Source organism: Ixodes scapularis, unplaced genomic scaffold, assembly GCF_016920785.2.
Source record: "Ixodes scapularis isolate PalLabHiFi unplaced genomic scaffold, ASM1692078v2 PGA_scaffold13__105_contigs__length_92229423, whole genome shotgun sequence".
Classification (NCBI taxonomy): domain Eukaryota; kingdom Metazoa; phylum Arthropoda; class Arachnida; order Ixodida; family Ixodidae; genus Ixodes; species Ixodes scapularis.
Window position 1 is genome coordinate 16,431,051 of NW_024609839.1, and position 15,096 is coordinate 16,446,146.

The 15,096-nt window shown below is 47.3% G+C and overlaps 1 protein-coding gene across 2 annotated transcripts in view; it reads right to left on the reverse strand.

Annotated features, from left to right (window-relative positions):
- LOC8052780 (leucine-rich repeat, immunoglobulin-like domain and transmembrane domain-containing protein 3) overlaps positions 1-15,096 on the reverse strand; it is a 298,248-nt gene that overhangs the window by 75,427 nt on the left and 207,725 nt on the right. The window contains exon 3 of one of the 2 annotated variants that reach the window (XM_042289824.1): positions 12,959-13,025. The exons of the other annotated variant lie outside the window; for it this stretch is intronic. The gene's annotated coding sequence lies outside the window, so the exon portion shown is untranslated. The remainder of the gene's footprint in view (positions 1-12,958; positions 13,026-15,096) is intronic. 2 annotated transcript variants of the gene reach the window in all.

The window sequence follows — 15,096 nt, forward strand, 5'->3', positions numbered from 1 at the left end:
TACGTTGAGGAGTAGTTTCTTCTTCTGAAAGAGGGTATGAACGTTGACTCGCAGAAGTTTATTCCTCCTCCAAGAAATTGTGTTAAGCAAATAATAATAACTGAGCAGTCGTGTGTTACTCCACAGTATGGTCACAGCAACAGCTGCGACACGTCACGACGAAGTCGCCGGGCATCCGCGTCCCGTTCACGCACCTTGCGGACGGTTTTTTTTTTTTTTTTTCTTTATTAACCCGGAGCGGCTGCAGTGGGCTTTGGGTACTACAAAAACCTTATGTTTAGGGCGGGTTATTAGCTGTTTCTTGTGCGAGAAAGCAGAGACCATGAAGCACGCTTTCCCGGACTGTTGGGATGCGATACCGTTCTGGGACGTGTTAACGCACCCTTAAAAAAGGCTTATCGCTCACGACTCGTGGATTGCGTTTCTTGTCTGCGGAGGAGGCGTCTTTCCCATATGACCTCGTATTTTTTACTGGACCTACGTGCTGTTTGGAGATGTAGGATGGCATTTGGTCATGCGGGTCTTGATGCCCGTCCACCACGGTATTACTTTATTGAAAAAGTGAACTTGATAGCGGCAGCGTACCAGAAAGTATCTCCGGAATTGGAGGGGTTGCCAGCCTTGGTGAAGTTGTCGATGATCAAGGAGTAAGAACGATTCCCAACGCCCGTCAAAGCCTTGGAGGCGGCGTTTTATGGTCATCTTTACCAACGTCGTCTTTGCTCAATATACTAGAGGGGTTGTAGTAGATCGTTTTTCTCCCCCGCTATGGTATTTGTGAAGAAAACGTTGCGGCTACGCATGCGCGCCGCCAACCTTTTGTGCATATAGTTCAAAGTCTTGTGGAGGATTACGAAGCGCTATGCGGGTGCTTAGCGGGCTGGGGAAACGGTCCACTAAAACTCCCTATTATTTTACGTGCTCAAGTGGTATGTATCGTGCATTGCGGTTTTTTGTTCACTGTCAAAATATAACAATAAAGAAAAAAAAAAAAGAAAAAACTGCTACGTGGTTTAGTGGAAACACGGCTGCTTCACACGCTGCAGAGTCGATTCCAGAGGGCGGCGGGCGATTTTTTTTCCAAGGATTTTTAACACCGACGACGGACGCCCTACATCGCCAACTACAACATCAACCACGGACGTCATTTTGAGTGGTAACAAGAGCCTATCACAGCTATCGCTGTAAAACACTGGCTTTTAAAAGAGAAAGAAACTGCTGCGAGTCAACGTTCAAATCCGCTTTTAGATGAAGAGTGCTAATCCTCAACGATCCTAGCCACCCCTGATGAAGAAACCGAGTTGGTTCTGAAACATGAGGCCCCTTCAGATTTAGGGATTGGTTGATGAACATTTTTTTGTTTCCTTTCTCATAGAGGAAGCTGGAAGCCGCGAACTTCATTCTAACCTCAAGATCGACTAGTTAGGCAGACCTTCGAACTTTTGGCGAAACCTTACGAAGTTCGACTCTCCAAACTGTGTCCACCGACGTCTCCAAAAAAGAAGGGGGGGGGGGGGGGGGGGGGGAGTAATTTAAAATGCGTAAAAAAACATTATTTATAAATTAGTCTGTCATACATTTTAGATATCCTGTTACTGTCATACATTTTAGAGACTAATTGCGAATGTTCACACATTTAAAAGCAAACAGAGAGGTTTTTGGTAATTTAGTAAGTTTGTTAAAATGCTGCAGTCCCTCTTCTGCCAAGCGGTGCTAAATGTGTGTGTGTGTGTGTGTGTGCGTGTGCGTGTGCGTGTGTGCGTGTGCGCGCGCGCGCGTGTGTGTGTGTGTGTGTGTGTGTGTGTGTGTGTGTGTGTGTGTGTGTGTGTGTGTGTGTGTGTGTGTGTGTGTGTGTGTGTGTGTGTGTGTGTGTGTGTGTGTGTGTGTGTGTGTGTGTGTGTGTGTGTGTGTGTGTTTTTAAGCGTCTGCGCATTGTAACCGAACTTCTGTCGAACTTCGAGTGCAAAGTTCGAAAAAGTCGAACTTCTCGAACTCGTCTCTCGAGAGGCTTGAGAATCACCAAAAATTTGTGATGCCTGGAAGAAAAAAATGGAAGAAAAAGAAAGGAGGAGGACAATCACTGAAGAGCCATTATACACTCCGTGCGACGCGACTGGCGCGCCGCCGCGCGGCCGGTACCAAAGTTAGGCAGTGAGAACCCCAGAGAAAACAAAACCGAAACCACGCCGCGTACGTTGGTACGCATTGAAGTCGGAGTGGTGCGGTTGCGCTGGGTTCACAGCATGAAGTGCTGCATGCGCTGCGTCATTAAGTGCTTCAAAAGTTATGCGTCGTATCTTGTGGAGACAAAGTTTCACAGTTTTTCACCTCGCCGATGTTTTGTAAGACAGCGAAAACGATGGAGCCGTGCCGTACGACGCGAGAAATTTGGTCTCCCGATCATATCTGCCACTGTGTCGGCACTGGTGACATATTCTACACTGCCGCTTTGCGCTCTGCGTTTGTTTTCGTATCAGTAACGCGTACATGTGTCAGCGCCGATGGGACGAACTGAAATGCCATCCCACACTCGCGGGTATGCAGTGCCAATTTCGTTAGAGGAATGCCCTCCAAAGAAGTTTCGTCCCCATCGTACGTGTCGATGATATTTCCGGACAAGTATGGCACGCAATCTGTAGTTCATGAAGAAAGATTCGAACGGTAAAAAAAATAACAAATATAAATCTAAAGAAGACAACAATGAAACTCGGAATCACTGGAGACTCGACGTTTGAGTATGGAAGTTTATTTAATGTGCTTTCTTGCTTGATCAGCCTCCTTTTGAATGTGGAAACGCTGACACCCCGAGTCTTGTAGAAAACAATTTTTTTTCTTTCGGCTTTAGAGCCACCTATCGGAAAGTGGTTCGAACTGGAAGTACCGTCCTCTGGTCCCTTCCTACCTGTAAAGTGTGCACCTCCCATGATGAGTGGTATTATCTGACAGCCTTTGACGGCCAAAGGAAGTTCCAATTTAGTTACGCCGCCCAAACTAAATTTCCGCCTGGTTTCGCTATGCCAACTCTTTTTGTTATAATAAGTTTCGTGCCAAGTGACGGTCATGTCAAAGTACCTGTGTGCCGAAAATCAGCACCTCGCACAACCAGATTACTACACCACAGCTGACCGCAAAAGCCCTTGGCGGCCAAACCGTGTGTTGGCCGACAACTTTGTTTTCTCGGCTTTGGAACCACCTTTCGTAAAGTTGTTTCAATTGGAAGTACAGTCCACTAGTCCCTTCCTACCTCTAAAGTCTCCACCTCCCCCGACCAGTGGTATCCTCTTGACAGCCTTTTCATGGTCGAAACCGGTTCCCATTCAGTTACGCCACCCAAACCAAATTTCCACCTGGTTTTCCTATGCCACCTCTTTTTGGTATAATGAGTGCTGTTTCATGTTACTGTCAAGTCGAAGCACCTGTGTGCCCAAATCTGCACTTTGCACAGCTCGCTATAACACAACATTTCGGGTCCAATATTTGATACCCCGCACATCTTTATTTCTTTATTCGCAATAGAAACATAACTTTCACACCTGCTGTCTTAAAGAAACTTGGCACTCTTCGTGCACAAACTTAGTGAACATCTCACTCGCCTCCAAATATCATCGTTCCAGCAGTCCTAGGCTTACAGCGACGAGCGAAATAAATTTCCCGCTCAGAGCAATTATGGTGGCGGCCGTCTTGTTTTTCGGAAAACTGCTCCAACTCCTTTTTCGGCCGCAACTAGAAAAATTACCCCTAATAACGACTCGTCATGGCCTATGCGGATGACATCACCTTGTGGTCTCGACAGCCGTCCTTAACAAGGCAACAGACTGCCCTTCAAGTGGCCCTTGACACCATGGCCCACCACCTTCAACCACTCGGGCTTACACTGTCGCCTACCAAGACATGCTACGTGCATATAGGCAACAAAGCAGGCCGACGCAGACTCATTACTACACCCATGACTTTTAGTATTGACTCCCAACCTATCCCAGAAGTGGACCGCGCCCGTATATTCGGCCTTTCGCTCCATGCTTCTGGCTCGGGCACCCCCTGGCTTGCTGACATCCGTAAGTCGTCCCGTACCACTCTCGGACTCATCCGCCGCATCGCGCGCCGAGCTGGCGGTGCCCGCTCACATACAGCGCGTCAACTTGTCCGTGCTATTTTTCAGCCCCGAATATTGTACCAAGCTCAGTTTCACAGACTTACTCAAAAGCAGTGGTCATCGCTTGAGGCCCTTAACCGCGAGGCCATGAGAGTTATTACTGGACTACCTCGCATCACGCCCATTCCCGTGCTGCAGGAACACGCACAACTTAACACACTAACAGAGCTCATTGAACAGCGGGAGACGAACCGGGCACGCAAGCGTAGCCTCGCTCTTCATCGACGTCCCTCACTGCCACCCTGGGCCTACTGCCAGGTCACCACTAACAGACCCACCACGAACAAGACTCCTCCTCTTCCTGACATTTACCCCGGCGTGTGCACTGTTTACTCCGACGCATCACTTGAGGGGTTCTGTGGGACCACGGCGTTCCACAGCCCTTCCCACCCTTCCATTACTGATCAACATAGGTATTCGATGGATCACCCATCCTCACTTGCACTGGAGCTGCAAGCAATCCTCGATGCCTTACGCTGCCTGCCCTCTGCCCCCAGTTTCTGCTCAGTCAACATTTACACGGACTCCCTCGCCGCCATGAAACATTTAAAGCTTACCCGCGGCACCCTGAAGGTAGCTCAGGAAATTCATACCTTCTGCTCGTCTTATCCCACCTCAGTCCGCATTCAATGGGTGCGCGGCCACAACGGCGATTCAAACAACGAGCTAGCAGATTCCCTTGCACGCGCTCCAACCGCTACTTCCTCTTCTCCTACCCCTTTCCCTCCTGACCCACTCCTGGCTCACATCTCCAGCTCTCACCTCCTCCGCATGCGAACACGTGCTCTCATTCCCCCGTGTTCACATCCCCTCCCTCGTAACCTCACCCGAGAGGAGGAGACTTCCCTGCGGAGGATCCGAGCAGGCGTGGCGCTCACCCCCGCGGTCCGTCACCGCTGGAGAGATCGGACGTTACCAGCGACGGGTCATTGTCCACACTGCAGTGCTCCCGCTGATGCATGTGACATAAAACATCTCTTGTGGTCGTGCCCCGAAATAGCCCCTGTGCGCGATTGCCTGCTCAGAGCAGTGGGCCTTCGCAGCAATCGTCCCTCGGACTATGATGAATGGACTACAAACAATTCATACACTGACTCATTGTGCGCGTACCTGCGCGAAACCGGGTTGCATGCCTACCTATATAATCTTTACTTCCCTAACCCTATCCCCCTTTCCTGATGCCCCGTGGCAAAACTGACGCAATAAAAAAAAAAAAAAAACTCAATATATAAGAAGTGAAGAACAGCTAGATGCCCTTCTGCCCCAGCACTAATGCAACGTCCCCCTCAACTTATCGGCTCAAAAAGCAAAAGTTTCGTCCGTGCGCGCTTCCGCCGCCACAGCTTGCCATGCGAAAAGGCGCCGCAGGCTGCTGAACGCGCCTCACAGTCGAACGCCAGCTCCTCCGCTAGCGGCGCTGCGCGCATTTTTCAAAGCGCCCCCTATAGTTCCCGCACGGAGTGTATACTGCATATGTGAGAGATGACCAAAAGAAAGAAGACCATGTGCAAGCGAGAGAAAAAGATACATACAAGTGGGTGGGTGGGTGTGCGCGTATGTGCATGTGTGTGTGTATGTGTGTGAGAGAGAGAGATAGAGAATGTATGTACCAACTTGAAAGAAAAAAAAGGAAGCTCTGGACAGAAATAAAATATAGTAAACAAATAAAATAATAATACAGGTAAAGACACACGATATGAAACTAATCGATGAAGTCAACGTTATGAGAGAGTCCGGTTGGCGAGAGAATGCAAGATGGCAAGGGAAAGGTGTTGAGAAGAGGGACCGAGATATAGAGGAGCGAGAGATAGCACAAATCAAGAGCGATAGAGACAATATATGAGTGAGAAAGAAAATAAAAAGAATCCAACAAAAAGATACAAAGAACAACGTGCCAATCAAAGAAACAAACAAACCAATGCGCTCGCATAAAACGTGCGACACTGAAAACTCGAGAACAACGAAACGGCACCGGAAATCAATATTGATTTGTCATGTGTATTTTCTTCTTTCTTTCATTCATAAGTGAGTGGGATACTAGAACAAGGCTACGACGAAAATGAGAAAGCGAACAACTTAATGTCATAAAGAAAAAACCCAAACCTGCAGTATTCCCCACAATAAGAACGTGCTCGATGGCGCGTCGTCGACCCAAGATATATTGGACGGACCCGCTTTCTTCCTATTAGCAGCGTCCCCGGTGCAATTATATATTTCGTCCCTCTGAAACAAAGGAAGCGGCCGCCCTTCCCTTCACGAACCGGCGAGCACGATCTTTTTCTTTTATTTTTTTATTTTTTTCAGTCCTTCTTTCGGTATTTCTTTTTTGTGTGTGGATCTTTTTTGCGTACGCGTCTGAGGAAGATCATTTCTTCTGTTTTAGGACGTTTGCGATCGACGTTTGCAAGCCGCTGGGCTCGAAAAGCTAGTCGGGCCACCGTAAATGGAGAATGCTTGGTTCGGGGTATATGGTGCCTGGTACGGGAGAGTCCACGAAAGCTTCAGCAGCCACGAGTTGGAAAGCCATGACGACAGCGGCACTCGCGTTTGCTCGTGCTTTTTGCCAGAACCATTATGACCTCCCGCTAAGATCGCAAAATCCCACAACGTGACATTTCGGCTTCTGTGACGTAATTCGTTGCCGCTTCGGGACCTTTTTCTATGCATGGGCAGGATAGGAGGCTTATCACAGTGCATACAGAGACGCGTTTTAGGCGTTATAGATTGGGTGCGATGCCTGCAAAGCGTCCCCTACTGGTGTGCTTTGTCACCCGGCCTGCCCGTACATCCAAAGCAGTCCCGAAGTACAAACAAATGACGTCACGGAAGCCGAAGTGTAATGTTGTTAAATGTCGCGATCCTGGTGCTTGGTGCTAGAAGTGTCGATAAAACGGAAAAGCGAACGCCAGTGTCGCTGTCGTCGTGGTGTCCCAACTCCTGGTTGCCTAAGCTTCCATGTTCTGTCAAACTGGAGAGCGACCTGCAGAAGAGCAGGCGTCTGCCATATCCATTGACGCCGCTAAGATCGCCATCGGCTGTAGCAGGACACTTCTATAATGTCATCAGGCGGAAATCAAAGGACCACTCTTTAGGACGCGGTAAACACACCAGTCGGAGACGCACTCCTGGAGCTACATTTTGAGAGCATGGTAGTGCTTTTTGTAATGAACGAGAGGGGAGAACAGGACAACACAATGCGCTACCGTGTTGCGCTACCATGTTCTCAAAGTTTTAGCACAAACTCGCCCAACAAGCAGCATTGATCAGGAACTATGATTTAGGGATCTAGACTGGCTCACGTAAGCATGCCTTAAAAAGGTTGTCTTGTTTTCAATGCTAGGTGGCGCAAGCTATCGCCCATTATATAGGGTACAGACTTTGGTATCCATTCATACAGGCTTGGCTATCAGACGACCTTCAAAGTAGCAAGATTACCGGCGTCCGAGGCCGTCTTTGCAAACATCTGTACGTGACAATGAACTGGTTTGCCTTTTGGTGTTGAACATGTTGTAAATATCACCTTCTACAAAATCAAACCAGATCCGACGCTATTCGCTACATTTGTACGGAGATCAAGGGCTTGGAGGTGAGTAGTTCGTTGTTAAGGTGAGAAAAGCATAAATCTATTTTCACTGAAATACACTCCAGTGACCCAACCGATACGGTGGGTATTGGGTTACCGAGAATAACTGTGAAAATAAATATATATATACTTTTTACCTTCACAATAAACTAGTCATCTGTAGATGCTCGGTCTGCCCCCAGTATGGAAAGCAAGTGGTTAGGATTACATGTAAAAGCTTGAGAACGTACCGTTATGTGATCAAAAATAAGATTTCTGGTAAGTTTAAATTAGAAAATGGAGGCGTTCCCATTATCATAGAATTCATTCCCTAGAATTCGCGTGTATGACTGGCCGCAATTTTCTCAATTAAACTTCTTTTTTTTTATCGTTTACAACTTTGGGAATAGCAGAGTGATTTCTCGTTAATAAAAACACCCCCGTTGCTGCTTCCCGAAAAAAATCGTCTATAATGTGAGTTGTCCATAATACCGAGACACATATCCATGAATATAACCTGCTTGTCCCAGAAATTGTTTCCTATGTAGCGGGCTATCCTTATAAACGGTGTCCGAATTATCGAGACATCACCGTAGAATCTTCAGTCCTGAAACTTTTACATCTGGTTCCAACCTCTAGCGCCTCATTTTGTTGAAGACGGAGCGAGTACCGTACGGCGCCCCCATGGCAAGGAATACTTTCCGCGCCCCTGATGATGAGGATGATCAGGATGATGGCGATAAGGGCAAAGGTGGTACTTGTGCTGGCATTGGTAGGGCTCTTTTTTTAATCCCGCGCGCCCACCAAAGCTGTGTCTCAGCACATCCATTCTATTGCGTTGTACTGAGCACACAGGTAAGGAAGATACCAAATAGGATAAGCTCCTGTCAAACCACATCCTCATCCTTGCCTGGAGCCCATATTTAGCAGCAAAAAAAAAAGTTTACATTTAAAAAATACACTGGTTTTTAATAATTTTGAACCACACAGAACAGAAAACAAGGTGGGCACATGAACAGTTTGATAAATCGCGAAGACGCTTAGATAACGTTATAGACGGTGTGTCAGCAGAAATATGTTGTTTACGATTTTGTCATTTTATTTGGCACATCTGATAATTCGTAGAACTAGTATAAAACAAATTGATACAACACGGCAGTGTATACAAAGTACAACAAAAACTTTTCTTGCTTTCGCAGAAGGTAATTGGTCCACCACGTCTTCGAAGTCAATTTGCTCAGTTTTTTATCAGCGGAGCGACGTCACCAAGTCTGTCCTGACCCATGGACACTCGCAAATGCGAAATTATTCATTTCAACGTGCGGAACAACCACTGAACGGCAGCGATAGAAACTGATATAGTTAGCAGTATTGGAACAATAATGTGAAGAGAGGGCTAGAGGCTATCATCGGCATATTCTGGACTCTAAAGCGAAGGAGTTCTTCAGGTCATGATGCTTCCAGGTCAGTGAGCTTTGACAGCAACAATCTTCGGTGTTAAACCTATTCATACACATTACAAATGTGCGTCGACGTCACAGTTTCGAGCTTCTACGAAACTGCAACATTCTTTTTCCTTAAGTTATCGTTGTCGGTACCATATCACAGCCCACCAAATTCAGGAGGAAGGTAAACTTCGCATGGATGTCATGCATAGACGAGTGAACATCTGGTCGATATTTATATGAAGACGGTCGGGTGTGAAGTTCATGGCCCTTTCTTTTTTCCGCTTGAAGGTTAAGCCGCCCCCTCTCAATTGTGTTTCCGACATTTGTTGTTTTTCGTCTCGGACGCCTTTCAACTTAAATGCACCATTCTTCCCATAGACGACCCCTTCATCAAGTGACTCGCCTACCAGCGTTTCTCTTTCATCTTAAAAATAATCTTTGAGTGCTTTTATGTCTAAGCCAACATCGTGAAAGTGCACTTTTGAAATTTGTAGGCCTTTCTTAACTCGATATTTGCAAATCAGTACGTTGTTCACAAATTCTAGCAAAATCAGAAACTCATAAGTGAGCATCTTACTTTACATCGGTCATGCGTCACTGCAATTTTTTGTCTTTATTATGTATTCATATTTATTATACATCATTCCCCGTTTCCATTAAAGTACCTCCTTAAAAGACAAAAAAAAAACAGGCACCAGCAGTGCTTTACGCAGACGGGCTGTGGTTGCCATCGGTTTTTGCTTTTTGCAAAGCCGCCAGGAATGGTATGCATTTACGCCGTTTCTGCTCGACATTTTGTACAAAGCTTCTGATAGGAATGCAACGGCGCAGCCACCGCAGTCCCTATTGGGGAGGAGATTGAACAGTCACACCTCTAGCGGAACGCTCCAGCTGTGGAGACAACAAACCGAATTTTCTTGTTTGTTTCTGATCAGAGAAATCGAAGATGACGATTCGAAGGACCTTCCTCGTGCGACAAAAGCACTGACATAGCCTCCTCTACACTCACAAAACCTGGCAGTTCGACGACGAAACCATAGAGTGCCCGGTCGCAGATTTGGAGCGCGAGGATCTGGGAGCACAGAGCATCAACGAGCGATTTCTCGGGGAATCTGGACGTCAAGGCACAGCTTTTGCAGCGGCGAGGACCCAGAGCACACTTGTTCGCTCGGGAGAAGTGAGTTTCGGTGTCTCGCCGCAGCGGGGAGCCAATCACGTCGCTCTCCTCTCATTCGTTGTCTGTCGCTCCCCCTTTTCCATTTCGGTGGCTACCCCACGTGGTGATCTGACAGGCTTTGTAAGTTTATAGGAGGCTATGGCACTGGGGACCCGAAGCGCTCTTGCCCAGAACGTGCTAGGCGAGCTTCAATTTATTTGCTGCGAAGTGTTACTAAACAATGAACTGCGTGGAAAACAGGCTCGACAAAGTGCGCCCTATAGTTTGATCTCCTGCCCAATACAGGTTGATGGCTTCAGTATACAAAAACATGGCGGCGCTCTTGAAAGAGAGGAAATTCAGGGCCGGCTTGCTAGAATCAGCGCATTAGCTGATACCACCGTTACTAGACCCACTCAGATATGGAACTTCCCATAGACGCTGTACATTGGAGGGGGTCCGAAACCGTGTCCGATTTTTTCGCAACTAGGTGGCGCTGCTGAAGCATTAATTAATTAATTAATTTATTTATTTATTTAGGAATACTGCTGGCTCCAGTCAAGGAGCCATGGTAGGAGTGGGTACAAAACATGTATATAAGATGCAGATTTATGAATGAAAACTCAATTAAGTATGAATTCAAGAGCAGATACAATATTAGCAACAGTTGTGTTAACGACGACATCATTTGGTAGCTCGTTCCATTCTTGAATTGCCCGAGGGAAGAAAGAATATCTAAAACAGTCGTTTTTGAACCTGTATTGTTTTAACGCTCTTGTGTGGTTTAGACGCGTTTCCGTCTGCTACTGCTCCGTGGCTGCTTGCGAATCCCGACTCCTCTCGAGGTTCAGCATGGTTGTCGGTTAATGTTTGCCCTTTCGCCAGTAAAAAATATAATTTGAGCATGATAAGCGGCAGGACCATGATGGCATACGCTTTATATTATTTCAAAACGCCGCCCCCTTAGCTGTGCTGACAGCGCGAAGCGTTTCGAACAACCCAAATTCGTCGGCGCCACAATCCGGTGGCTACAATCGGGCCAAGTGTGTACATACTGTAATAGTAAATGTGCCGTCTTACCGAGGCAATTCCATTGCTGGCCGTGATCGCAGCACAGCAATACGAGCGTAAAAATTGCGCCGACAGCAGACGACACTTGGAGTGTTGCTCAGAGTGAACAGGAACACAGATTCAATGTTTTATTGGTTAAAATAAGTATCGGAATTTCTCATATGCGACTACCAACTGCAGCAGAAACAATTTGAAAGTGACATCGGTGAAAACAAAGTGACAAAGTGCAGGTCGCTGCTCAACGTCGAGCCGGAACTGGTAGTTGCGGTGTTCAAACTTTGCCCTCGTTTCGGAACGATGGTCTCTAACCAATAAGCTGACTTTAGACATCGGTGCAATTTTATTGGCATGAGTTTCTTTTCTCTTTTCCGTTGGTTTCTTACTGACCCACTCTGCCCACTCTATCAACTGGAATGTAATGTTCCAGCGTCAAATTTGTTTATTACCGCCCGCGCAGTGAAAAAAGAAAAAAAAAAATGTTATATCCAGAAAAGCGGAGGGGAGGGAGAGGGGAGTCGAGATAATTTATGTTGTGGTGGATAGCAGTGTAGAAGAATATGCGAACCACGCCCGGCCGGCCGTTGTATCTCAGCACTAGTGGGGCAGAAAGCTTTCGGCCCGCGGTACCCTTTGTCTTATCCTAACTCAGAGCTTCCTCGTGAAGTACTCGTCTGCCCAGCACCCCCCCTCTCCCCTTTCCACATCCTAGGTGCGCCGCTAGACGGAGCGTTCGGCAACTGTTTTCATTTTTTGCGACAAGAAGAAAAATGCTTCTTTTTCTACATTTCCAAATAACCGGTACTTGACAGTCGTCATCGCGATCGAGAGGCTCATCGGAAGAACAACTCTTTGCTACCTCCGCAGAACGTGAGTTACGACAAGAACCGATTCTATCCGGAGGCAGTCTGGATGCGTCGGATGAAGAAAGACACAACCCCACGCGTGCTCAAGTACCAACGAGACGACTCGCAGACAAAGGAACTCCAGCAACGCCACACTCCATAGAAAGCGGGACAACTCGAACACTTTTGTCACCGAATGGTGGACCGCAGCGGACGCTACGAAACCGTTCCGGCCAATTTTGTACTGTGCGAGTGTCACGTGACCCTCAGAAAGGGCGCATCGACGCGCGGAGTCGTGCGACACGTCCACGGCGTTGAATTGGCTGGGATTGCTCGTAGCGTTTCGCTGCGGTCCATCGTTAGGTGAACGTTAGTTTACGAGAGAGATGGAGAGAATGGAAAGAAGGTAAACACGTCAAATGTCACAAACGAGTCTAGCGTTTGTTACTCCAGGGACTGGATCGATGATGAGGCAAACGCAGAGAGACAATGCGACAGCGTAAAGAAGGAACCGCTACAGGAAAAGAACGGAATAAAAACAAATCCGGTGCTCTTTTCTCACGAGGCAAGAGGAATATTCTCGGAGAGACGAGCTAATTAAAGGAGCGGAAACGGTACGAACGGGGTCAAACAACAAAATGATCGTACCAAAAGGAAAAGATGAGGAAGAGGAGGACGGATGCGGGAACAGTGCAAGGGAGGATAAAAAGATAGACAGAGACGTACTTGCAGCGCAGCCTTCTCGTTGAGGACACCGTCTCTCCCTGGAAACTGATCTCAGGAGTGCAGGAAACTGCAAAAAGAAAACGATGAGCAATCTTTGTAAAAAGTGAAAAGGCTTAGTTGTAAAAACGAAGATTGTACAATAAAAAAAGAAAAAAAGAGGGAGGAGCAAAAAACAAAATGTAGGGGAAAGGGGAGACAAGGAGCAGTCGAAACTCTCGGAGTAAGGAAAGAAAGACCGGAGAATATAGTTACAAAATAAATTGCACTCAAAAACCGAGGAAAAAAAAAAAGACAAGTCAATACTACTTCGTTGCCGCTCATTTGGGCTTGCTAGGTCGTACAGTAGGACCAAATAAGGTCCGCAAATACATTAAAAAAAGTATATTCAGAGAGGCGAGCTTTTCTTTTTTTGACAACGGTTTCGTTGAAAGCGAATGCGATTTCGCGAACTTCGGCGGCGAAGGAAGCCCCAGTGTGCACTAGGGCTGTAAGAGCGGCAGTGCCCCTAGCTGCTTCGCGGGGGAAGCAGGAGCTTGATAGGGCATCCTTTCGTTCAACTCGGGGGAACCATCCCTGGCCGATTGAGTTCAGGGAGGACACCCTACTTACAACCGAACGAAGACTCGCAAGCGCAAATTGGAAAGCTAGGGTCCGCCGTATACGTCGCATAGCGGGGACACACTACGGGACCCGCGTTTTTTTTGCTTTCCTTTTCGTCCGGCTCCTAACATCTCCGCCGGCGAAGTGCCGTGAGGCAAAATTGACGGCGGTGAACCGTTTCGGCGAGGAGCTTCTGTTCGCTTTCGCCTCGCCTTGGTTATATAGGTGCAGGCACCGTGATCGTTACCGGAATTGGAACGCGTTTCGTGTGTCCCTGATCCCAGGAGAGCTCCAAGTCCGAGAGCATGACGTACTGTATACTCGAAACTTTGACGATTCCTGAAGATAACTGAGAGTTGATCGGGTAAAATGCTTGATGAGGCATTCCCCTACGATGGCTTCATTCCCCCTGAAACTAACTCACTTTACGGGCGTTGCTTTGGAGGTGGCCATTGGATGCTGACGCGGGATGGAGTTAACAGCGATTTCCGTTGCTGCGGGGAAGAAAACGAAAGATGCAGTTGGCCTCCTACTGAACTGCATCCCGTCTACGAAGGGATTGGAAGGCTTTTATCTGTTGCGCGGACTCAAGGAAGTTTAAAGAACTCGGTGAAGTTTTCTCGTACGACATATGAGAGCCGAGTTTGAGATAGCCCGGTCTGCGAGGAACATGACTTTTTTCAAAACTTTATCAGGCACCACTGGCAGCTGCCATATTTTGGGCGCACCTTGCTGCGCGAAACGTGCAATTGCATCCCGGTTTAGGTCGAACGCCGACGTAGAACTCGTGTAGAACAAATTTGGACCCACGCAGGCGCCAAACGGTGACGCCGCACCCGTGTCAAATGCGTACTCAAAGTATATACCTAAAATGTGAAGCCTTCGAATAATCGACGCATTACCATGTATACTTAAGGGTACGCACTTTTGAAAAAGGGTAGCGCGCGTTATTAGCCCCGAGAAGTTCGCGTGGCGCCCCCTTGCGGCGAACCGGGGTGACGCCACGGAGAGGACAAGTTTTCCCTGACTCGACCCGCTCGCCCTGTGGAGGCTGTGACGACGGTTGCTGTCGGCGCGCTCGTTTCTATTTAATATTTTGTGCGTGCTTTTCGTAGGAAGTGTAAATTTTCATATGTGGCTTTATTGAGGTGTGGCCTCTAGCTGCAGGCGAAGCTTCAACCAACATTTCAGGCATGGTTACAGGGCAGGCAACGCATGAATCGCAGCCGGTTTATAAAAATGAAGAAATAGTGCCACAATTAGACCATCACAATAGATTTATATCTCACACAATCAGTGCTACTGATGATCTGAATGAATTGACAGGTTATGTATACTATTTAGTTATTTTATGTTTTTGTTTATGTTTTTAAACAAGATCGCCGAAGCAGAAAAGCTGCATGCTGCTCGAGCAACATGTTAAATATAGTCTGGGCCATGGAGAGAGAATCACAAGTGAGGCAACCCAAGTACAGATGAAAAGTAAAGTAAGAAGAAAAATTTGTGTATATTGCTTGCATTTGGCCTTTGCTGGATTC